The 25492-nt window shown below is 40.1% G+C and overlaps 1 protein-coding gene and 1 pseudogene across 2 annotated transcripts in view; both read left to right on the top strand.

Moving 5' to 3' along the window:
* The window catches only part of LOC126950211 (zinc finger protein 680), a 473756-nt gene that overhangs the window by 216627 nt on the left and 231637 nt on the right, over positions 1–25492 (top strand). The gene's annotated exons all lie outside the window — the stretch shown is intronic.
* On the top strand, positions 17568–19160 carry LOC126950237 (myelin protein zero-like protein 1; annotated as a pseudogene). Its single transcript, XR_007724082.1, has one exon. The product of XR_007724082.1 is annotated as a myelin protein zero-like protein 1 (transcript).

Below are 25492 nucleotides of genomic sequence, written 5' to 3'. Positions count from 1 at the left end.
CCAGGTGATTGCACTATTCAGCCAAACCCCCAAATCACTACTTTGACATCATTTGGTAAACTAGTTGAAAATATTTTTTTTCTTTTTTTTTTTTTTTTGAGACGGAGTTTCGCTCTTGTTGCCCAGGCTGGAGTACAATGACATGATCTTGGCTCACCGCAATTTCTGCCTCCCAGGTTCAAGTAATTCTCCTGCCTCAGCCTTCCAAGTAACTGGAATTACAGGAATGCACCACCAAGCCCGGCTAATTTTGTATTTTTAGTAGAGACAGGGTTTCTCCATGCTGGCCAGGCTGGTCTCGAACTCCCAACCTCAGGTAATCCACCCACCTCAGCCTCCCTAAGTGCTAGGATTACAGGTGTGAGCCACTGTGCCCGGCTGAAAATATTTCTTAAATAAATGTAAAAGTGTTTGCTGCTGAGTTGTTGTCTTTAAGTCTTACTTGTATCACCTACTTTCTATCTTTTGCAGAACTGACATCTGCTATGTATCTGTATTATTCTTTTTGATACCATGTAAACTTGAAAATGGGAGGTATTGGGTCCATTCCTGCTGAGAGGCTTCTGGGAAGAAAAAAAAAAAATTAGGAGCTCAATGGCTAAGTGTCAGCTTCATTAAAAGCTAACATCCAATATGTGTATACGTATGTGTGCATGTTTGTATTTAAAAGGCAACCATGATTTTATTTTTGTTTATTTCTCTCCTAGGACGTTGCCTTTTTGAGCAAAAATTTTCTCTTCTTAGATTGACTGAATTCTGATTTCTTCATTAATGGCTATTGCAAAAGAAGCTACTCTGGGATTTTTTTTTTTAATTTATAAAGAAAAGAGATATATTTGGCTCACAATTCTGCAGGCTGTTCAAGTAACATGTTGTGTCCAGAATTGGTGGGTTCTTGGTCTCACTGCAAGAATGAAGCCACGGACACTCGTGGTGAATGTTACAGTTCTTAAAGATGGTGTGTCCAGAGTTTGTTCCTTCAGATGTTCAGATGTGTCCGGAGTTTCTTCCTTCTGGTGGGTTCGTGGTCTCGCTGACTTCAGGAGTGAAGCTGCAGACCTTCATGGTGAGTATTACAGCTCTTAAAGGTGGTACATCTGGAGCTGTTCATTCCTTCTGGTGGGTTCGTGGTCTCACTGGCCTCAGGAGAGAAGCTGCACACCTTCGCGATGAGTGTTACAGTTCATAAAGGTGGCGCATCTGGAGTTGTTCTTTCCTCCCGGTGGATTTGTGGTCTCCCTGGCTTCAGGAGTGAAACAGCACACCTTCACAGTGAGTGTTACAGTTCTTTATTTACAGCTCATAAAGGCAGCACGGACCCAAAGAGTGAGCAGCAGCAAGATTTATTGCAAAGAGCAAAAGCACAAAGCTTCCACAGTGTGTAAGGGGACTTGAGCGGGTTGCCTACTCTGGGATTTTTAAGAAAAGTATAATTTAGACACTTAGAAATGTCTTCATTTGGGGAGAAAAAAATACTTTTTTTTGATACGAAGTTTCACTTTTTTTGCCTAGGCTGGAGTGAAGTGGCGCAAGCTTGGCTCACTGCAACCTCCGCCTCCCAAACAATTCTCATGCCTCAGTCTCCCAAGTAGCTGGGATTATAGGTGCCCACCACCATGCCTGTTGAATTTTTGTATTTTTAGTAGAATCAAGGTTTCGTCCTGTTGGCCAGGCTGGACTTGAACTCCTGACCTCATGTGATCCACCTGCCTCAGCCTCCCAAAGTGCTAGGATTACAGGCTTGAGCCACCATGCCTGATCTGGGGAAAAAAATTAAGTGCACTGTAAAAGCATCAAATTGTCTAGTCTCATAATAATTCTCCCTTTTTGAAAATCCAGGATTCAGTGTGGGCTCTGCTCAGAGCTCAATGATCCAGTTAAAAGATAGGTAGTCAAGATCTAAATAAAGTCAGTTCCCTTATACAGTGGTATGAAAAAATTCTATAATTTTTTGTTGATTTGGCATCCATTTTTAATCTCCCTCTAGCATCACCAAACTTTCTCTTTGTGTACCTTGAGATGTAAATTTTGCCATTTGATTTTCACCTAAGAGCTATTTCCTTCCATATGCAGATTTAGGGCAATGTAGCTGACAACTGCCAGAGTAATAATCCAGGTCATCAAGAGTTTGCAAGTCAGAGATAGGAAAAAGGAGGTCTTATGAATCTATGAAATGTACTTCTATTGGCATGGCTAATATGTCTATGTATTTATATATTCTGTACACCATGTTTCACTACTGAAAATATATAAAATAATTCTTCTAGGATTTATTATGGTTTTAGGTCAAACATTTAAGTCTTTAATCCATTTTGAATTAATGTTGTATAAGGTATAATGTAGGGATCCAGTTTCAGCTTTCTACATATGGCTAGCCAGTTTTCCCAGTACTGTTTATTAAATAGGGAATCCTTTCCCCAATTCTTGTTTTTGTCAGGTTTGTCAAAGATCAGATGGTTGTAGATGTGTGGTCTTATTTCTAAGGACTCTGTTCTGTTCCATTGGTCTATATCTCTGTTTTGGTACCAGTACCATGCTGTTGTGGTTACTGTAGCCTTGTAGTATAGTTTGAAGTCAGGTAGCGTGATGCCTCCAGCTTTGTTCTTTTGACTTAGGATTGTCTTGGCAATGCGGGGTCTTTTTTGGTTCCATATGAACTTTAAAGCAGTTTTTTCCAATTCTGTGAAGAAAGTCATTGGTAGCTTGATGGTGATGGCATTGAATCTATAAATTACCTTGGGCAGTATGCCCATTTTCACAATAGTGATTCTTCCTATCCATGAGCATGGAATGTTTTTCCATTTGTTTGTGTCCTCTTTTATTTCATTGAGCAGTGGCTTGTAGTTCTCCTTGAAGAGGTCCTTCACATCCCTTGTAAGATGGATTCCTAGGTATTTTATTCTCTTTGAAGCAATTGTGAATGAGAGTTCACTCATGATTTGGCTCTCTGTTTGTCTGTTATTGGTGTATAAGAATGCTTGTGATTTTTGCACATTGATTTTGTATCCTGAGACTTTGCTGAAGTTGCTTATCAGCTTAAGGAGATTTTGGGCTGAGACAATGGGGTTTTCTAAATATACAATCTTGTCATCTGCAGACAGGGACAATTTGACTTCCTCTTTTCCTAATTGAATTTCTTTTATTTCTTTCTCCTGCCTGATTTCCCTGGCCAGAACTTCCAACACTATGTTGAATAGGAGTGGTGAGAGAGGGCATCCCTGTCTCTAGGCAATACCATACAGGACATAGTCATGGGCAAGGACTTCATGTCTAAAACACCAAAAGCAATGGGAACAAAAGCCAAAATTGACAAATGGGATCTAATTAAACTAAAGAGCTTCTGCACAGCAAAAGAAACTACCATCAGAGTGAACAGGCAACCTACAGAATGGGACAAAATTTTTGCAATCTACTCATCTGATAAAGGGCTAATATCCAGAATCTACAAAGAACCCAAACAAATTTACAAGAAAAAAACAACCTCATCAAAAAGCAGGCAAAGGATATGAACAGACACTTCTCAAAAGAAGACATTTATGCAGCCAGCAGACACATGGAAAAATGCTCATCATCACTGGCCATCAGAGAAATGCAAATCAAAACCACAATGAGATACCATCTCACACCAGTTAGAATGGTGATCATTAAAAAGTCAGGAAACAACAGGTGCTGGAGAGGATGTGGAGAAATAGGAACACTTTTACACTGTTGGTGGAACTGTAAACTAGTTCAACCATTGTGGAAGACAGTGTGGTGATTTCTCAGGGATCTAGAACTGGAAATACCATTTGACCCAGCCATCCCATTACTGAGTATATACCCAAAGGATTATAAATCATGCTGCTATAAAGACACCTGCACACATATGTTTATTGTGACACTATTCACAATAGCAAAGACTTGGAACCAACCCAAATGTCCATCAATGATAGACTGGATTAAGAAAATGTGGCATATATACACCATGGAATACTATGCAGCCATAAAAAAGGATGAGTTCATGTCCTTTGTAGGGACATGGATGAAGCTGGAAACCATCATTCTCAGCAAACTATTGCAGGGACAAAAAAACCAAACACCACATGTTCTCACTCATAGGTGGGAACTGAACAATGAGAACACATGGACACAGGAAGGGGAACATCACACACTGGGGCTGTCGTGAGGTTGGGGGAGGTGGGAGGCATAGCATTAGGAGATACACCTAATGTAACTGATGAGTTAATGGGTGCAGCACACCAACATGGCACATGTATATATATGTAACAAACCTGCACATTGTGCACATGTACCCTAGAACTTAAAGTATAATAATAAAAAAAAAATTCTAAAAAGCACTTAAATGCTGCTTTTTTTTTTTTTTTTTTTTGAGATGGAGTCTTGCTCTGCCACCCAGGCTGGAGTGCAGTGGCATAATCTCGGTTCACTGCAACCTCCACCTCCCGGGTTCAAGAAATTCTCCTGCCTCAGCCTCCCAGGTAGCTGGGACTATAGGCACCCAATACCATGCCTGGCTAATTTTTATATTTTTAATAGAGACAGGGTTTCACCATATTGGCCAGGCTGGTCTCAAACTCTTTACCTTGTGATCCGCGCACCTTGGTCTGCCAAAGTGCTGGGATTACAGGCATGAGCCACTGCGCCCAGCCAGCACTTAAATACTTTAACAGAAAAAAGAAAAAACTAGTCAAATGCTTTTTTAAGTTTATATGGCTTAGTGAAATATTTAATAAATAAGCTAGCTTTAAAAATTATTGGTAAAGTAATATTAGAAATGTCTTAAGAGTTGCCAGCATACATTTTTGCCTGCATTTATTGATATAGCAATTTTATACTTATCTCTGCCAAATACTATAAGGTGTCAAAATTTGGCATAGAGGTTACAAAACTATAACTCAGCCCAAAACAGAATTATCTTTGCTGTGTAACTCTTAATAAAAAAAAAATTAATATTTGTTTAATGAAGATCGCTACATCTTGAATAATTCAGTAAAATACCCTCACTTCTAATTTTGTGACCTTAGGCAATCTAGTCCATAGTCATGAAGGAAGTTTGTTCTGGGAAAGGACTATTATCATCTTTGTTTCAAAGCTAAACTATAAACTAAGTCAATGAACAAGAATAGCCTAGAAGTTAGAAGCAAGATGGAGTCACTTAGGTCAGATTATTTTCACTGTCTGTTATAATTTTGCAATGGCAGTTTCATAACTTTAAATAATGACTTTCACAGTTTTCATAAATAATCTAGGTAAATGATTAAAATAAATCACTAGATAAATGTAATGGGATAAATACTCATAAACAACTTTGTCATAATTTAGAATCTAAAGTTAAATTAAACAACAGTTATTTCATTATTTGGATATTTTCCAATAAAAATATATTGTAGGAAAACATTCTTTCTAGAAATTATGTCCTTTTTGAAGGGTAACCAATTTTCATCTAATTCAAAGCTTACTTAAAGGTTATATATAAAACAAAGTAAAATAAACCAGGAAATAAGGGAGATATAAAGAAAGTTATAAAAATAAAGATAGTTTTAAAGATTATTGGTAAAATATAAATATTTTCAAAAATGTAAACATTTGGCCTATATTATGCTGATCAAATATTACATTTGCTAAATGCTTTAGGTCATACACTACTTTTTTGACTTAAAAATTGTTCAACTTATTTTGGAGTGTTAAATTCTAGATAAGGCCTGGGGATGTATGAAATTAGCCATGCCACTAGCTATGCAAAAAGGTATTAAATAACCGAGATTTTATGTAAGAAATGATCTCGTATGGTAAATTCTTGTCCTAAAGTAAAATAACTGGTTGTTTAAAAAAAAAGGAATGTTTAGGACAAGTCAGAAAGTCAAGGCATGCCATAGCTTGTCTGCATAAGCAGTGAAAGAATTCATAAAGGGAAATTTATGCAAGAAAGTCATACAATTTAAAGGTAATTAGGCCTCCTAAATACTTTATAAAATGCCACTATGACTCTTAGCTGTACAACTTGCCTGCTTTACAGCTAGGTAAGGTCTGGGATATATGGAGTTAGGTGCTGGAATAAGTCAGACCTTATCTGCACTTCTGTCTAGGTCCTAGGCTCCACATCTAGTACACAATTAAAATCCCAAACTAACCTGGGTTTTCACCAAAAGTAAAGCTTGCTATGAGTTAACATTGTAACATGTATGTATGACTATTGAAGGAACAGTTTATATGCAATGTAAGATAAATAAAATATACTTTTGGTAAAATAAATTATAAGGAGGCATGAGAATGTGGATATTTGACTAGATTAAAAGGTTAAAGAATTGTTTTAAGTTGGATAAGATAAAGACAAAGATTTAAGCAAGTTGTGGAAGGGTGATTGTAAAGGAAATTCTGTATGTAAACATACTGACTAAAGTTAAAGAGGTATCGTCCAGTTTTTCTGTAAATTGAGCATTAAAATAAAAGCACAGTGGGTTTCTCTTACAGCACTAACTGGCTTTTTTTTTTTTCTGGAGATGGAGTCTCGCTCTGTTGCCCAGGCTGGTCTTGAGCTCCTGACCTCATGATCCGTCTGCCTCGGCCTCCCAAAGTGCTGGGATTACAGGCACGAGCCACCATGCCCAGCCATATTTACCCAATTTTAATGTTTATGAGATAACATTTTTATAGACCTTTTATAACCCTTTACAATTTTTGTTAAAGAGCAGGTTAGTGGGTCCAGTGCAGTGGCTCATACCTGTAATCCCAGCACTTTAGGATGCCAAGGTGGGTAGATCATGAGGTCAGGAGTTTGAGACCAGCCTGGCCAGCATGGCAAAACCCCATCTCTACTATAAATACAAAAAATTAGCCAGGCATGGTGGCACACATCTGTACTCTCAGCTACTTGGGAGGCTGAGGCAGGAGAATTGCTTGAACCCAGGAGGCGGAGGCTGCAGTGAGCCAAGATCATGCCACTGCACTCCATCCTGGGTGACAGAGCAAGACTCTGTTTTTTAAAAAAAAATGGGTGAATATGTCTACAAGGTTTTATTAAGAAATGGGCTTAACAATGTAAAGGTAAAATTTGGCTCATTTGGTACCAAAAATCATACAGGAAGCATTGCCAAATATAAAATGGGGCTTGGCTTTCTTTGGGCTATATTTGTATAAATATGTTATTGTTCCAAAATCATATGAAACTTCTATAATTCTATCTTAGTGTACGTTATCAGTAATAATTATAATTGTTACATTAAATTATTGTGTGCCATAGAGGTAATAATTTTCGTTGCCAATTGTGTTTTTAACTATGGCTAGCCTAAAACTTTTTGTCTTTCATAAACAATTGTTTTCTTGTTTTGGTCCTCTTTAGATGGTGGTTTTATAATCATCTGTAAAGCTCTAAACGGTGCTCTTGAATGCAGGTTTCTGATCACTTTGGAGATTGTGACATAAGAATAAAGGAAAAATGTTTAGGACTCTTGAAGTGCTAAAATGTTCATTAATGTCAAGCAGAACAGGAATTAAATACATAAACCAACAGGAAACTGATCTTATTGACTTTTTGCTTAAATTGCTGCTAATCCTTTGTTTTGTTTTTCAGAACCAAGGAAACTTTTCTTTTGAGCTATTAACAGCTTTTAACAATTAAGTATACGCCTTATGAACAAAATTTGGAGCATATTTGTTTCTCTCTACATGATTTTTCCAGAACTTGGAAACTATTTATGAGTATTCTTAATTTATGGCAATATAGTTATTTGCATAAGTACAATAAGAACTAGTTCTCTTTTGTAACAGGACACAATTGGCAAACCTGGTTATTTTACCAAGGCTTTGACTAGAATGGTGTGCTCTCCTTTAAGGAATCAAACTTGACTTATGGAATCAATAAAACCTCTGCAAAACTGGCCTCATATTTTGTGTACACAGTTCCTGTACAGGGTTTCTGATCTGTGATAAGTAAAGAATGTCACTTTCTAACAGGTCAGGAACCCAAAGTTATCTTGGAATCTCAAGAGAAGAATAATTCACCCAACTCATAAGTATTTGATGGTACAAATCCATGGTTGGGTTTAGTGGGTTTTCTTTGCTTTGTTTTGTTTTTTTGAGATGGAATCTTGCTCTATTGCCCAGGCTGGAGTGCAGTGGTGCAATCTCAGCTCACTGCAACCTCCGCCTTCTGGGTTCAAGCAATTCTCCTGTCTCAGCCTCCTGAGTAGCTGGGACTACAGGTGCATGCCACCACACCTGGCTAATTTTTTGTATTTTTAGTAGAGACAGGGTTTCATTATGTTAGCCAGGATGGTCTTGATCTTTTGACCTTGTGATCCACCTGCCTCAGCCTCCCAAAGTGCTGGGATTACAGGAATGAGGTCTTATCTCAGATTCCTTCTATGGAACAAGGTTCCATCAAAGCCAATTTAAAAGGCCTATGTGAAAAATAATTATTCTTGCTGCACTGTATACAAATAATTAGGCCAAGTATAATAAAGCAAACCAGTCCTACCTACCACGATTTATCTTTTAGTAAAACTAAGAAACTGCAGAGAAAGAAGTTATGTTTCAAAAACAATAGTACACCTGTGATTAAATTCTAGTGTTACCTAAATTTTTCAAATTTTATTATTTTCTACAGTTTGGATTAAATTCTAATTTTTCTGACTATGAGTCTCCAAAATAATGTTTTTAATTTTTTCCTTTATATTTTTCTATTTCCCCATTTTTCCTCATAGGAAATCACTAAAACCCAAGCTGTGCTTTCTTAAGGCCCTGTGAACTAAAGACTAGATGACTTAAACTTCAGAAGAAAAGAGCAGCTACCTATTTATATGTGTTTCTGTTGCATACTATTATGTTTTAGGAGGTGCTGCCTCTAAGCCCCCAAAACAGAGAGTGCTATAGGAAACATATTGACTTCCTCCACTCCAGCACTGCATTCAGTGCCCCATAACAATGACCCCCTCTCAGCAGGAAGTAGCCAGAATGATTATGACCCCCCTCATCTCCCTCCAATTCTTGTGATAAATACACAAGACAGAAATCATGCACAAATTGACAGTAGGGATTGTGGCAGGCCAGGTCTTACTAATGCAGGCCTCCAAAACAACTATTTCAGTACCGACTGAGAGGTTAAGTTAAATATTAAAAAACAGTGCCCTGGCTGGTCATGGTGGCTCACACCTGTAATCCCAGCACTTTGGGAGACCGAGGCAGGTGGATCACCTGAGGTTGGGAGTTCGAGACCAGCCTCACCACCATGGAGAAACCCCATCTCTACTAAAACTACAAAATTAGCCAGGCATGGTGGTGCATGCCTGCAGTCCCAGCTACTCGGGAGGCTGAGGCAGGAGAATCACTTGATCCTGGGAAGCAGAGGTTGCAGTAAGCCAAGATCACACCACTACACTCCAGCCTGGGCAACAAGAGTGAACCTCGGCACCCCCAGTGCCCCCCCCCAAAAAAAACACAAAAAACAAAAAACAGTGCCCTTACACAAAGCCTGGAATGTAACAAAAGCCCACCAAGAGTTTTGCCTAGGCCTTTCCTGGGCCTTACAGCATGACAAAATAACGAAGGAATTCTTAACAGGACCTGTGTAGAATTAAACAAGATTTTGGGGGTCTGAAGAAACCCCCGCCAGGCCTCCACAAACAAGTTTACTGGGGGTCTGAAGGAACTACCCTAACCTCCGTGATTTAGCAGGAGACAAGATAAAGGTAATCACCTCAGCACAAGGGCCCATTTAGATTAAGTAAATTTACTGAGGCTCCAGAGGAAGTTCTTCAGGACTCAGACATTAGTTATATTTGTGTTAATTTCCCAGTGCTTCTGTATTACAATCAATACTTGCTTTACTGAAAGTAGAAATAATCTAGAATGAAAAGTATCAACCATCTCTAAATTGTTAAACTTATGTGAATATGTTGGAGTTGATGTTTAGTGATCTCTTCCTTGACATCCTAGCAAAGATACTTCTGTAAAAGTATATTTCACAAATATACTTTCAAATACGAATTAGTACTATCCATGTTTTGGTTACTTTTGCTTTGTGCTTCCACCCCCATATTATTTCTGATAACAAAGCACAGCAACATGATTTTTCTTTTTTTTCTGAGACTGAGTCTTGCTCTGTCACCCAGACTGGAGTGCACTGGTGCAATCTCAGCTCACTGCAACCTCCGCCTCCCAGGTTCAAACAATTCTCTTGCCTCAGCCTTCTGAGTAGCTGGAACTACAGGCATCTGCCACCACACCTGGCTAATTTTTTGTATTTTAATAGAGACGGGGTTTCATCGTGTTGGCCAGGCTGGTCTTGAACTCCTGACCTCGTGATCCACCCGCCTTAGCCTCCCAAAGTGCTGGGATTACAGGCGTGAGCCACTGCACCCTGCCTGCAACATGATTTTTCTAAAGCAGGCCTTACGAATTTCGCCCGGATGTTAACACATAAAAAGGAGGTGAATGCAATTAAAAGGTGTTTAATACACTTCCACCAGAAAGGAGAGGCACAGCTGGCCATGCTGGACCTCACAAAGGCTGTCTCATGCACAGATTGGAAAGCAGAGGTATCAGGGAACTGGGACTTTGTCTTTATGACCATGATGGTTGTAAGCAATCAAGCAAGGCTGTCCCCTATTGGACACAAAGTAAAATCTTGCATGTTGGCGTCCTTCGTTGGGAAGATTATAGTATTTGCATGCTAATAAAAGCTGCCTGACAAGGAGCATGTAAACAACAGTGATTGCTTATCTGCCCCTGTGACTCAGCAGGCTTATGAAGCAGTTATAAATGGCAGCTCTCAAATGGCCAACACAATCAACATGTTCAATACAATTTATTACTAGTGGAAATCCTGAATTAATTAATTAATTATCATTTTTGAGACGGAGTCTCACTCTGTCACCCAGGCTGGAGTTCAGTGGCATGATCTTGGCTCTCTGCAACCTCTCCTTCCCGGGTTTAAGCAACTCTCCTGTCTCAGCCTCCTGAGGAGCTGGGACTACAGGTGCACGCCACCATACCGGGCTAATTTTTGTATTTTTAGTAGAGATGGGGTTTCACCATATTGGCCAGGCTGGTCTTGAACCCCTGACCTAAGGTGATCCACCCACCTCGGCCTCCCGAAGTACTAGGATTACAGGCATGAGCCACCACGCACGGCCCTGAATTCCTTAATTTCTGCAGTTTCCGTTACTTCTTAAGATGCTTTTAATGAATAAAATCTGCCTTAAATGTTGATACCTGGTAACTTCTCTCTGGAGGATTTTGAATTGGCCGACTTTATCAAAACTCCAACTCTTGCCATCTAAGCACAATTAAATGTAATATTTAAGGTTCCTAAGGGGTCAACTATTACACTTTCAGCTTCTTTTTAACAATGTATTATTTTCCAAAAAATCTTTCTTATGGCCATTTGAATAGTTTAGCTTTTGCTCCTCACTTGTGAGCAACAGGATTATATATATTTTGTAAAATTTAATACAGAAAACTTAAAAATTACATTGGACAACCATCAATAAAATGTATATATCTGGTATAAACAACCTTTTTTAGCATATTGAGTTCTGCTTTTTTCTCTTTCCTCATACATATGAGATGCATAAGTATGTTTTTCTCCTGTACGGGCATAAAGAGGTGATTTTCATTTGTATTATCTGCTAAAAGCCTATGGCAGCTCATGGTACTATTGACCACATGTTCTAATGTCTTTTTGCAGATTTAAATATTATATTGTAGTGTCAATTTAACATTTAGATGTGTGTTAAATCTCTAGATCTATTGCAATTAGATTGATTTTTTTTTTTGTCGCCCAGGGGGTGATGGGGCGATCTCAGCTCACTGCAACCTCCACCTCCCAAGTTCAAATGACTCTCCTGCCTCAGCCTCCCAAGTAGCTGCCATTACAGGCACCTGCCACCACACCCAGCTGTGTGTGTGTGTGTGTGTGTGTGTGTGTGTGTGTGAGTGTATTTTTAGTAGAGACAGGGTTTCACCATGTGGGCCAGCCTGGTCTCAAACTCCTGACCTCAGTGATCCACCCACCTCGGCCTTCCAAAGTGCTGGGATTATAGGTGTGAGCCACCATGCCTGGTATAATTAAATTGATTTTTTTGTAATGGTGATTGTCCTGGTAAATCAATATAAAATAAAAATTATACACCTTTAAAAGATTATTATCTACAGTTGCTTAGTGTTTACCTGGTCAGCTGAGGACTATCTTCTTCAAGACTTTGCTGAAATTGCACCTGCTCAGTTAGTCTTTCTGTGCAGTCAGAGAAATAATCCTGACTGAGAATGGCTAAGAAAAGAATGAAAAAATTTTGGCAGAGAAATCCTACATGTAAAGAAACAGAGCTGTGGAAAAGAAAATCATGTTCAGAGACATGCAAAGGAATCAACTTTACTGCAGTTATTTTTTATTTTCATTTTATTTATTTATTTATTTTGAGACCAGAGTCTTGCTCTGTTGCTCAGGCTGGAGTGCAGTGGTGCGATCTCAGCTGACTGCAACCTCTATCTCCCGGGTTCAACTGATTCTCCTGCCTTAGCCTCCTGAGTAGCTGGGACTACAGGTGCGTACCACCACACCCGGCTAATTTTTGTACTTTTAGAGAGACAGGGTTTCACCATATTGGCCAGACTAGTCTCGGACTCCTGAACTCATGATCCACCCATCTCTGTCTCCCAAAGTGCTGGGATTACAGGCATGAGCCACTGTGCCAGGCAGATAGTTATTCTTTAAAAAAAATAAATGCTTAGGCTGGGCCCAGTGGCTCAAGCCTGTAATCCCAGCACTTTGGGAGGCCGAGGCGGGTGGATCATGAGGTCAGGAGATCGAGACTATCCTGGCTAACACAGGTGAAACTCCATCCCTACTAAAAATGCAAAAAATTAGCAGGGCACGGTGGCAGGCGCCTGTAGTCCCAGCTACTCGGGAGGCTGAGGCAGGAGAATGGCGTGAACCAGGAAGGCAGAGCTTGCAGTGAGCCGAGATCGCACCACTGCACTCCAGCCTGGGCGACAGAGCAAGACTCAGTCTCTAAATAAATAAATAAATAAATAAATAAATAAATGCTTCAAAGTCAAATCAAATTTACGTACTTAATTGAAAAATTGCAAATATAGTGGTGAATGAAATTAAAGGTCTCTGTCTTCAGAGTGTTTACTGTAGGGTTTAGAAAATAAGGATAATTAGATAATAAATAATCCCTCATATAAACAAGTAGTATAAGTTGCTACTACATTCTGGAAGAAGGCTTGCCAATGCCTACACAAGCTGAAAATACAAATATATTTCAATTATATTTGTGGCCGTGAAGCAGCATCATTTGTCTGGGGTAATACCCCATGTTCCTTGCTCATGTCAAGGAAATCAAGGACACAGACATGCAAAGAGTGAGTTTAAGGGGGAAAATTTCATAAACAAGAGAGAAGAGTTCCCTCATGCAGAAGCAGAGGGTTCCGAACAGATCTCTTCATTCATGGCAAATTGCATTTGGTTTTATAGACGTGCTTGAGGAGGTGGTGTCTGATTTACATAGGGCACAGAGGATTTGTTGGAACAGGTGTGCCAATTACATAGTGTGTGAAGAAGCTTTCCATCGCACCCTAATCTTTTAATATACAGATGAATTCTCTACCTGGTGGGTGCCATGTTACCTATTCTCTGACTTCACACATGATGACAAAGAAAGGGGAAGATCATATCTTTCTTCATCTTCTATCGGCATCCTCCTCTTCTGTGAATAAATTTAAAAAGAGATGCAGAGAAGACACACCTGTTTCCTATTCAGACATCAACAACTCACTATTAGTAATGTAAGTAGAGCTGATTAATTATAGCAGTTTCCTGGCAGGACACTTCTCAGCAATAAATATCACTGAAAGAAAAGTATAGGCTGGGTGTGGTGGCTCACACCTGTAATCCCAGCACTTTGGGAGGCCAAGGCAGGCAGATCATGAGGTCAGGAATTCAAGACGAGCCTGGCCAACATAGTGAAACCCCATCTCTAGTTAAAAAAAAAAAATCAGCTGGGTGTGGGTGGCAAGCACCTGAAGTCCCAGCTACTTGGGAGGCTGAAGTAGGAGAATTGCTTGAACCCAGGAGGCAGAGGTTGCAGGGAGCCGAGATCACACCACTGCACTCCAGGCTTGGCAACACAGTGAGAAAGAAAAGAAAGAGAGAAAGAGAGAAAAGAGAGAAGAGAGAGAAAAGAAAGAAAAGAGAGAAAAGAAAGAAAAGAAAGAGCCGGGCGCGGTGGCTCATACCTGTAATCCCAGCACTCTGAGAGGCCGAGGTGGGTGGATCACGAAGTCAGGAGATCGAGACCATCCTGACTAACACGGTGAAACCCTGTCTCTATTAAAAATACAAAAATTAGCCAGGCGCAATGGCAGGCGCCTGTAGTCCCAGCTACTCGGGAGGCTGAGGCAGGAGAATCGCTTGAACACAGGTGGCAGAGGTTGCAGTGAGCCAAAATTGCACCACTGCACTCCAGCCTGGGTGACAGAGCGAGACTCTGTCTCAAAAAAAAAAAAAAAAAAGGAAGAAAAAGAAAGAAAGAAAGATTTTTTTCATAAAAAGCTAATGTATTTTTAGCATAGTAAGCATATGCATCAATAACAAAATTCTTCTGGCCAGGCACAGTGGCTCTTGCCTGTAATCCCAGCACTTTGGGAGGCTGAGGCAGATGGATCACCTGAGGTCAGGAGTTTGAGACCAGCCTGGCCAACATGTGAAACCTCGTCTCTACTAAAAATACAAAAATTAGCTGGGTGTGGTGGCACCACCGGTATTCCCAGCTACTCGGGAGGTTGAGGCAGGAGAATGGCTGCAACCCGGTAAGTGGAGGCTTCAGTGAACCGAAATTGCTCCACTGCACTCCAGCCTGGGCGACACAAGACTTCATCTCAAAAATAAATAAATAAATAAATAAATAAATAAATAAATAAATAAAAATAAAATGCTTGTGGTAAAATAAAGATTCATTTTGTTGATTTCTAGTGAGCTCAGGTAATGTTTGACCAAAAGCTAGCAAATATACCACAGAAAAGGAATATTTTAAATAAGAATATTGTGAATGAAGTTATCCTATCAATAGAGGTAAAAATATTGCCCAGGCGCAGTGGCTCACACCTGGATTCCCAGCACTTTGGGAAGCCAAGGTGGGTGCATCAGGAGGTCAGAAGTTCTAAGACCAGCTTGGCCAAGATGGTGAAACCCTGTCTCTACTAAAAACTACAAAAATTAGCTGGGCACGGTGGCAGGTGCCTGTCATCCCAGCTACTCAGGAGTCTGAGTCAGGAGAATCTCTTGAACCTGGGTGGCCAAGGTTGCAGCGAGAGATTGTGCCACTGCACTCCAGCCTGGGTGACAGAGTGAGACTCAGTCTCAAAAAAAAAAAAAAAAAAGAAGTAAAAATATCATAACCTCATACTAATAGTCTCATCTATAGTTATACAACTTCAAATGCTTCTTTTTATTAAAAATTGTATTTCATATGATTATTCAATGTATATCACCCCCCTTCATTATTTCAACGCCTTCTCCACTTTATATCAGTGCAAAACAGGCCAGCTGTCTCTAGGAAAGCACATGGTGCTATTGCTATTTTAATGATGATGTTGGAGAGCACTTGCTTGGGTGGTAATTCCATGTCAAACACTGTTATTTGGCCCAAAGTACTGGTTTTCTGTTCTTCTCTAAATTTATGGATAAAATAAAATTCTTAGCTAAGAAGACTTTATCTCATTCAAGTATGTATTATGGAATTTTGTTGACATTTAAGGGTCTCTGACTTACCTGGAATATTGAAATTTCCCATGAATTCAAATCGAGCACTGTAAATAAACAATCTTTTACTAAAAGCCTTTGTGAGGCAGAGTAAGATTCATAAAATTTCTTTATAATATGGAAAAAATTGTGTTAATGATATTCCTAGTAATCCCTCTGAACACAGCATTCTCAATTATCAGTACGCACCCTGAATCACTCAGGGGAAATTGATACCTCTGCAAGCAGGCAAAAGAAGGTGCTGAGTAGAAGTGCATCACATTGCACATAAATGCTGTTCACATACACATATTAGAGTCTTAACTTAATGGACTGTTATTTGCATGGCTAGATACTTACTGAATCTAGTCATACTATTTTTTTGGCAGCTAACGGTATCTGTTACCCATTAATTAATTAATTAATTTTTTTTTTGGAGACAGAGTCTTGCTCTGTCACCCAGCCTGGGGTGCAATGGCGTAATCTTGGCTCACTGCAAACTCCGCCTCCCAGATTCAAGCCGTTCTCCTGCCTCAGTCTCTCAGGTAGCTGGGACTACAGGCATGCGCCACCACACCTGGTTAATTTTTTGTATTTTTACTAGAGATGGGGTTTCACCATGCTGGTCAGGCTGGTCTCAAACTCCTGACCTCAAGTAATCTGCCCGCCTTGGCCTCCCAAAGTGCTGGGATTACGGATGTGAGCCACCACACTCCCATTAGTTTTATACAATTATTTCCCTGGATGAAAAATAAATCCTTTCCTAATTTACTCTACATAGAGAGATTAGATTTGCAATCTTCAATCTTTTAATGTTAAAGCAAATCAGAGAAGAGCAATGTGTATCGAATGCATTCTCCTGCCTAACTTCAAAAGTCTTCTTGCATTTTCTTGGATACCCTAGGAAGCCACCTAAAGAATACGCCTTTCAAATCCTTTAGCCAGGATTTTAGATCTCATAAGGTCAATAACTTAATGATTGAGCAAAGCCAAAATCTTGTCTTTGCTTCTTGCTAGTAATCTGGCCATTTCAAAAAGCATGGCAATTATGCCAAGCCATTGAAAAGATGTGGTTTTGATTAATTTTATCCCATTTCAAATGTTTTCTCTAATTGTTACTTTTATTATGTTACTCTAAGAGCAAATATCTACGTAACTGTTCATACATTAAAGAAATATTCACGGCTGGGTGCGGTGGCTCACGCCTGTAATCCCAGCATTTTGGGAGTCCAACGTGGGTGGATCACTTAAGGTCAGGAGTTCGAGACAAGCCTGGCCAACATGGTGAAACCCCATCTCTACTAAAAATACAAAAAACTAGCTGGGCATGGTGGTGTGCGCCTGTAATCCCAGCTACTTGGGAGGCTGAGGCAAGAGAATCACTTGAACCTGGAAGGCGGAGGTTGCAGTGAGCCAAGATCGTGCCATTGCACTCTAGTCTGTGCAACAGGGAGAGACTCTGTCTAAATAAATAAATATTCATATTATGACCAGGTGCAGTGGCTCACACCTGTAATCCCAGCACTTTGAGAGGCTGAGGTGAACAAATCACTTGAGGTCAGGAGTTCGAGACCAGCCTGGCAAACGTGGTGAAACCTCGTCTTTACTAAACATAAAAAAAAATCAGCCAGGTGTGGCCGGAGCGGGACTGTGGCTAGGGTGCAGATCTGGCGAGCCACGGCTGGGTCCAGAGTAGGGAGTGTGGCATGGAGATGCTACCCAGCACGGGTGGCAGAGAGATCAAAACCCTCTTCCCCAAGCCGAGCCAACCTCAGTGGGGACCCGGGCTCAGAGGTGCAGCGGCAGCGACTGCAGTGGCTAGACAATGGCAGCGCCTGCCAGAGCTGGGACAGTTATTGCAGCCCCAGACAGGAGGCGCTGGCTGTGGTCAGTGCTGGCAGTGGTGCTGGGGCTCTTGACAGCTGGAGTACCAGCCTTGGAAGCATATACACCAAAAGAAATCTTCATGGCAAATGGTACATAAGGGAAGCTGACCTGCAAGCTCAAGTCTACTAATATGACTGGCGGGTTGACCTCAGTCTTCTGAAGCTTCCAGCCAGAGGGGGCTGACACCACCACGTCATTTTTCCACTATTCCCAAGGGCAGGTGTACCTTGGGAATTATCCACTATTTAAAGACAGAATCAGCTGGGCTGAAGACCTTGACAAGAAAGATGCATCAATCAACACAGAAAATATGCAGTCTATATACAATGGCACCTATAGCTGTGATGTCAAAAACCCTCCTGACATTGTTTTCCAGTCTGGACACATTAGGCTCTATGTTGTAGAAAAAGAGAGTTTGCCTGTGTTTCCAGTTTGGGTAGTGTGGGGCATAGTTACTACTGTGATCCTAGGTCTCACTCGGCTCATCAGCATGATTCTGGCTGTCCTCTATAGAAGGAAAAATTCTAAACGGGGTTACATCAGAGAGTTTGTCACCAGTTAAACAGGCTCCTCGGAAGTCCCACTCTGACACTGAGGGTTTTGTAAAGAGACTGCCTTCTGGATCTCACCAGGTCCCAGTCATATATGCACAGTTAGACCACTCTGGTGGACATCACAGTGACAAGATTAACAAGTCAGAGTCTGTGGTGTATGCGGATATCTGGAAAAATTAAGAGAAGACCTAGAACATATCCTCAGCAAGAAACAAAACCAAACTGGACTCTGGTTCAGCAAATGTAGCCCATTACCACATGTAGCCTTGGAGACCCAGGCAAGGACAAGTACATGTGTACTCACAGAGGGAGAGAAAGATGTGTACAAAGAATATGTATAAATATTCTATTTAATCTTCCTGATGTGAGGAGCCAATGTTGCATGATGAAAAGATGGTATGATTCTATATATGTACCCATTTTCTTGCTGTTTTTATACTTTCTTTTCAGGTCCTTTACAATTGGGAGATTTCAGAAACATTCCTTTCACCATCATTTAGAAATGGTTTGCCTTAATGGAGACAGTAGCGGATCCTGTAGTATTTCCAGTAGACATGGCCTTTTAACCTAAGGGCTTAATCAGTCTTAGCATTTATTGTAGTTGGAGGACGGAGATGCTATGATGGAAGCATACCCAGGGGGCCTTTAACACAGTATCAGTACCATTTATTTGTTTGCAGCTTTAAAAAAGTATCCATTGGCTATGCCACTGGAAAACAATTTGAGAAGTTTTTTTGATGTTTTTCTCATTAAAATATGTGGCAATTGTTAGCCTTACATGTTGTGTAGACTTACTTTAAGTTGCACCCTTGAAATGTGTCATACCAATTTCGGGATTCATAATAGCAAGATTAGCAAAGGATAAATGCCGAAAATCACTTCATTCTGGATACCTTTGGATCAATACTGATTAAATAGAAAATCCAAGCTTTGCTTGAGAACTATTGTAATGTGGAGAGTAAAAGGTATCGATTTTACTCTTTGCTGATGTCCTTTCTGCTTGAAATAACAGTCCCCACACAGCAAAAGGAGAGGAGTTTCTTCTAAGTAGGCAGAAATGAGATCATTATATTGTTACTCTCCAATATCCCAGAGTTCGCTCTCTAGAGAATCACCTTTTGCTTTTTTTTTTTTTTTTTTTTTTTTTTTTTTTTTTTGAGGTAGAGTCTCACTGTGTTGCCCAGACTAGCCTTGAACTCTTGGGCTCAAGTGATTCTCCCTCCTCAGCCTCCCAAGTAGCTGGAACTATAGTTGCACCACAGCGGCTGGCAAGAATCACCTTTATAATTAGTTATGCTTCCATCTAGAGGCAGCATTAGTCATGGCTTTGTAACAGCTTTATGGTGCCTCAAAGACTGTTGAGGTTAACGAGAGCCTAAATTAGACAGTTTGGCTGTCCTTCCCTAAAACTTGTTTTCTCCCATTCACTACTCCCCACCCCACTTAAAATCTATGAGTTTTTACTTTTTACTGGGAATGGAAAGCATGGTGAAGATCATTAAACACTTATGTTGTCATTTCAAAAAAAAAAAAAAAAAAAATAGCCAGGTGTGGTGATGTGAGCCTAGCTGCTCTGGAGGCTGAGACGGGAGAATCTCTTGAACCTGGGAGGTGGAGGTTGCAGTGAGCCAAGATGGTGCCACTGCACTCCATCCTTGTTGATGGACTGAGACTCTGTCTCCAAACAAAAAAAAGAAATACATATATATTAAGATGTTTAAAGTTCAATATGGTATTAAAGTATAGTAGAATTCTCTAAAATCTAAAATTAACAGAAGATAAGTTCATCATCAAATTAATAATGTTCTCAAGATTTTTCAATTGTGAAAATGAAAAATTAGATATGTTTCTCATGATAATTTTAATTCTAGGAGGGTACCTACTGGTCCCCATGGTATTTCTGTAATGGGTAGTGTAAAACTGGGTCACCAGAATGGTGCACACATGCTGATTTAATTAGAATGAGTTCACTCTCATTGATGGTAGACTATCAATATCCCACAGGCTCATCATTCATTACCACTTACTAAATGTTGCTTCCTAATGCCGGTGACCCCTTTCAACCAGATTGCCTCCTTCCTCCCTTTAATGTGGTCATGTGTGGTCTCCTCTGTTTATCTTAAGCTATCTCAGATCATCAGGTGATTATTTATTGAATGAATGAGAACCCCCTCTTCTTTCCTCTGCCATGGGGAGGATCCATGGGATCCTCCTGTCCTCCCTACTGGAAGCAACATGTGGGAGCCAGGAATAATGAAAAGATACAAATGTATTTCCTGCCATGTGGCCTCCATAAGCAGTTTAGCTAGCCCACCTGGAAGTCACTTACTTCCAGACCAGCAGGGGTGTTTTTCTCTGATGTGTCCCTTTTTTTTTTTCTTTTTTGTCTTGTTTTGTTTTGTTTTGTTTTTGAGAAGGAGTGTCACTCTGTCGCCAGGCTGGAATGCAATGGCACGATCTTGGCTCACCACAACTTCCACCTCCCGGGTTCAAGAGATTCTCCTGACTCAGGCACCCAAATAGCTGAGACTACAGGCACGTGCCACCACGCGCAGCTAATTTTTGTATTTTTACCATGTTGGCCAGGATGGTCTCCATCTCTTGACCTCATGATGTGCCCACCTAGGCCTCCCAAAAGCGCTAGGGTTACAGGCGTGAGCCACCATGCCCAGGATGTGTCCCTTTCTTTTAAAAGCACCTCTGATTTAGTTTAGCCCAATCAGGATAATCTCCCTTTTGATGAACACAAAGGCAACACATTAGTAACCTAATTTCATGAGTGATTTTCCACCACAGTCACACTTTTTTTTTTTACACTTAAAAAAAGGATTACACAGCAGGTGTGCAACAAACTGGGAATCCTGAGGATCATCTTAGAATTTTGCCTAGGCACCTGAATAGACTTTTAAAATAGTCTTTTAGTTGCTTTTGTCATCTAAGCAAACAAAAATATCATCTGCAAATAATAATTAACTACTTTCCAATTTTATTCATTGAAATATTAACTAACTTATCCTTTTACTGGCTTTTTTCTCGCTTATGTACCATTTTATACATTCACAAGTACATAGGACAATGAAAATGTATCCAATTAATCAATTCTGGTTAACTTTTATTTAAAAATTAATGTCAAAAATAATTTTGTGAGCCGGGTGCAGAGGCTCATGCCTGTAATCTCAGCACTTTGGGCGGCCGAGGCGGGACGAGGTTAAGAAATTGAGACCATCCAATCTAACATGGTGAAACCCTGTCTCTATTCAAAATACAAAAATTAGCTGGGCATGGTGGCACATGCCTGTAGTCCTGGCTACTCGGGAGGCTGAGGCAGGAGAATCGCTTGAACCCAGGAGGCAGAGGTTGCAGGTAAGCCAAGATTGTACCATTGCACTCCAACCTGGGGAACGAGAGCAAAACTCCATCTCAAAATATATATACATATACATATATAAAATTAATTTTTCTGTTTGAAGAGGGTTTTTATTGTTTTATTGGTTTATCTCTGGAGACAAAGTTGCCTGTGGTTTAATATTGGCTTTGGTATAGTAAGCAAGTCATTTTTCTCCTTGGCTTTGTTTCTTTCTCTGTAAAATGAGGATAATAATAATACCTGTTATTCAGTTACTGTGAGCATTAAATTTATTAACACATAAATTGTGTTATGGCTCATGCTCAGTACAAATTAGCTATTATTAATAATATATGTATATGCTGAATTATATTAATACATGTTTTAACACAGAAATATCCTTCCATAACATGAGTTTTTCAACAATAGATGAATATATTTAATTTTTGGTGGGACAGAGTCTCGCTCTGTCACCAGGCTGGAGTGCAGTGGTGTGATCTTGGCTCACTGCAATCTCTGCCTCCTGGGTTCAAGCCATTCTCCTGCCTCAGCCTCCCAAGTAGCTGGGATTACAGGTGCATGCCACCACACCCAGCTAATTTTTGTATTTTTACTAGAATTGGCGTTTCACCATGTGGGTCAGGATGGTCTCCTGACCCCGTGATCCACCCGCCTCAGCCTCCCAAAGTGCTGGGATTACGGGCATAAGCCACCAAGCCTGGCCTTAAATAATTTTTTTGAAAAACAAATGTGGCGTAGATACACAATGGAATACTATTCAGCCTTAAAAAGGGGTAAATCTCATAATTTCAAACAATATAAATTCGGAAGACATTACACTAGATGGTATAACCCTGACACAGAAAGACAGATATTGCATGACCTCATTTATATATAGAATAAAGTTTAACTCAAGAAAGTAGAAAGTAAAATCATCTTTAGCAGAGGCTGAGTGTGGTGGGAAGAAAACAGGGAGTTGTTCATCAAAGGGTACAAAGTTTCAGTAGGTTTTGAGATCTATTGCACAGCAGGATGACTATAGTAAACAATAATGTATTGTATATTTTGAAATAACTAAAAGTAAATTTCAAGTGTCTCATGACAAAAAACAATAGGTAAGCAAGTTCATAGATATGTTATTTAACTTGATTTAATCATTCCATATTACATATGTGTGTGTATATATATATGTATAATATATTCAAGCATCACATTGTACTCCAGAAATGTATGCAACTTTGATATGTCAATCAAAAATACTATTATGCTTTTTTAAATAAAAGGATAGTATTAAAAATATTTGACTAGCATTATAGCCCCAGACTGACTAGAATAGACATGGGTTACAAACCACTGATGTAGGGACCTTGTTTTCAGGCTTAACATTAATCATGATCTAACAGAATTGACAAATAAGAGCTAATAAGTTTCTTGTACACTTGCTATGTTCTGGGTACTCTTTGGACATCTTTCTTTTAATTGCTTAAATTTTATAAAAACCCTAGCATTTATGACTATTATTTTCGCTGAACCATTGAAAAGTCAAACAAAGAGAGGTCAAGAAACTGTATATACGTCATACAGCCCATAAGTGGCAGAACTGGGATGCAATCAGAAACCACCTGATTCTGAGTTTCACTATATTAACCATTATGCTAAACACCCTCTCACCTGATGCTTGTTTTTATTCCTGACCTAACATTTTGGCTTTGAATTTTCTAATTTAGTAAAAAATAAAGAGAAATTTGCAAACCACTTTTTTGAAAAAAAAAAAAAAAAAAAAAAAAAAAAGCATTCAGGAGGCAGAACCAGATTGCAGCTCCCACTAGGACAGACAAAGCAGTGTGTGGAGACTTGCATCGTGAACTTTTGCTCCAGAACTACTGCAGGAATAAACCAGGAAAGCTGAGAGAACCCACAGACCTTCTGAAGAAAGTGGATTGCTCCTGCAGGACCTGGGAGACAGCCCAAATACTGGGAGTGCCCCATCTGTGAACGTGGAAAAAAGGGATCACCCACCCCCAAACACATAATCTTACTGGGGAACCCGAATGTCTAGGTCACGGGAGAAGGATCTGACCTTACCTGGAGCTGAGCAGTTTAGAGAGTGAGTAAAATACAGGGGTAGAGGAAACAGCAGAAAAAACCTTGTGGGCTTTCTGGGTCCTCTGGGAAGCCATTTCATACTTGCCTCGAAGGTGTTTTGGGGGAGAGCTGCCAGAAGTACTTGGAAAAGACCACAGGAGGAAGGAAACCTCCAGCTGAACTTTGTAACAATTCCAACTGAACACAAAGTCTCCTGGCAAGAACTCCAGGAGGGCATGAATCTGGTGTGCAGACTCTACAGGCAGGAAGGCACCAAAACCCTGCTCACTTTATCAGCTGGGAGGCTGGTAGCTTGGGGCAAGTACTCAGCCCTGCTCACCCACTGGCTGGAAAAATCTCAGTGCTGTTGGGGTGTGGGGTACAGTGGGAATGAGACTGACCTTTTGGGTTGCATGGAAGCTGGGTGAGGTATGTAACTGCTGGCTCTCCCCAACTTCCCTGACAACCTGCATGACATCACAGAGGCAGCCATAATCCTTCTGGGAGCATAACTCCATTAACCTGGGAAAAACACCACATTTCCTGCAGCAGCTATAGCAAGCCCTATCCAAGGAAATCTTGCTGAGACACCTGCAGACAGTTCACATTACAGGATGCTGTGCAGACAACCCCCAGTACCAGCCCAAAGCCTGGTAGACCTGCTGGGTGGCTAGATCCAGAAGAGATAATAATCACTATAGCTCGGCTCTCAGGAAGCCACATCTCTAAAAAAAGGGGGACAGTAGTACATCAAAGGAACACCCAATGGGACAAAAGAATCTGAACAGCAGCCTTGAACCCTAGACTTTCCCTCTGACATAGCCTACCCAAATGAGAAAGAACCAGAAAAAACAATCTGGTAATATGACAAAACAAGGTTTTTTAACATCCCCCAAAAACCAGATTAGCTCACCAGCAATGAATCCAAACCAAGAAGAAATCCCTGATTTACCTGAAGATCATTTATTAAGCTAATCTAGGAGGCATCAGAGAAACGTGAAGTACAATTTTTTAAAAATAAAAAAAAAACAAAACAAGAAATGAGAGGAGAAATTGTCAGTGAAATAGATAGCATGAATAAAAAGCAATCACAACTGCAGGAAATAAAGGATGCACTTAGAGAAATAAAAAATGTTCTGGAAAGTCTCAGCAATAGAATCAAACAAGCAGAAGAAAGAACTTCAGAGCTCAAAGACAAGGTTTTTAAATTAACCCAGTCCAACAAAGATGAAGAAAAAAGAATAAGAAAAAATAAAGCCTTCAAGAAGTCTGGGATTATGTTAAGTGACCAAACCTAAACATAACTGATGTTCCTGAGAAAGAAGAGAAATATAAAAGTTTGGAAAATGTATTTAGGGGAATAATTACGGAAACCTTCCCCAGCCTTGCTGGAGACCTAGAAATCCAAATACAAGAAAATTGAAGAACACCTGGAAAATTCATCACAAAAAGATCATCACCTAGGCACATTGTCATCAGGTTATCCAAAGTTAAGATGAAGGAAAGAATCTTAAGAACTGTGAGGCAAAAGCACCAGGTAACCTCTAAAGGAAAATCTATCAGATTAACAGCAGATTTCTCAGCAGAAACTTTACAAGATAGAAGGGATTGGGGCGCTATCTTCAGCCTCCTTGAACAAAACAATTATTAGCCAAGGATTTTGTATCCAATGAAACTAAGCTTTATTTTATTTATGTATCTCTTTATTTATTTATTTGAGATGAAGTCTCGCTCTTTTGCCAGGCTAGAGTGCAGTGGCATGATCTCAGCTCACTGCAACCTCTGCCTCTCAAGTTCAAGCAATTCTCCTGCCTCGCCCTCCTGAGTAGCTGGGATTACAGGTGTGTGCCACCACACCCAGCTAATTTTTTGTATTTT

Source organism: Macaca thibetana, chromosome 3, assembly GCF_024542745.1.
Source record: "Macaca thibetana thibetana isolate TM-01 chromosome 3, ASM2454274v1, whole genome shotgun sequence".
In the NCBI taxonomy this organism is placed as follows: domain Eukaryota; kingdom Metazoa; phylum Chordata; class Mammalia; order Primates; family Cercopithecidae; genus Macaca; species Macaca thibetana.
The sequence above is the reverse complement of the archived record's forward strand: the minus strand, read 5'-3'. Positions and strand labels throughout refer to the sequence as shown.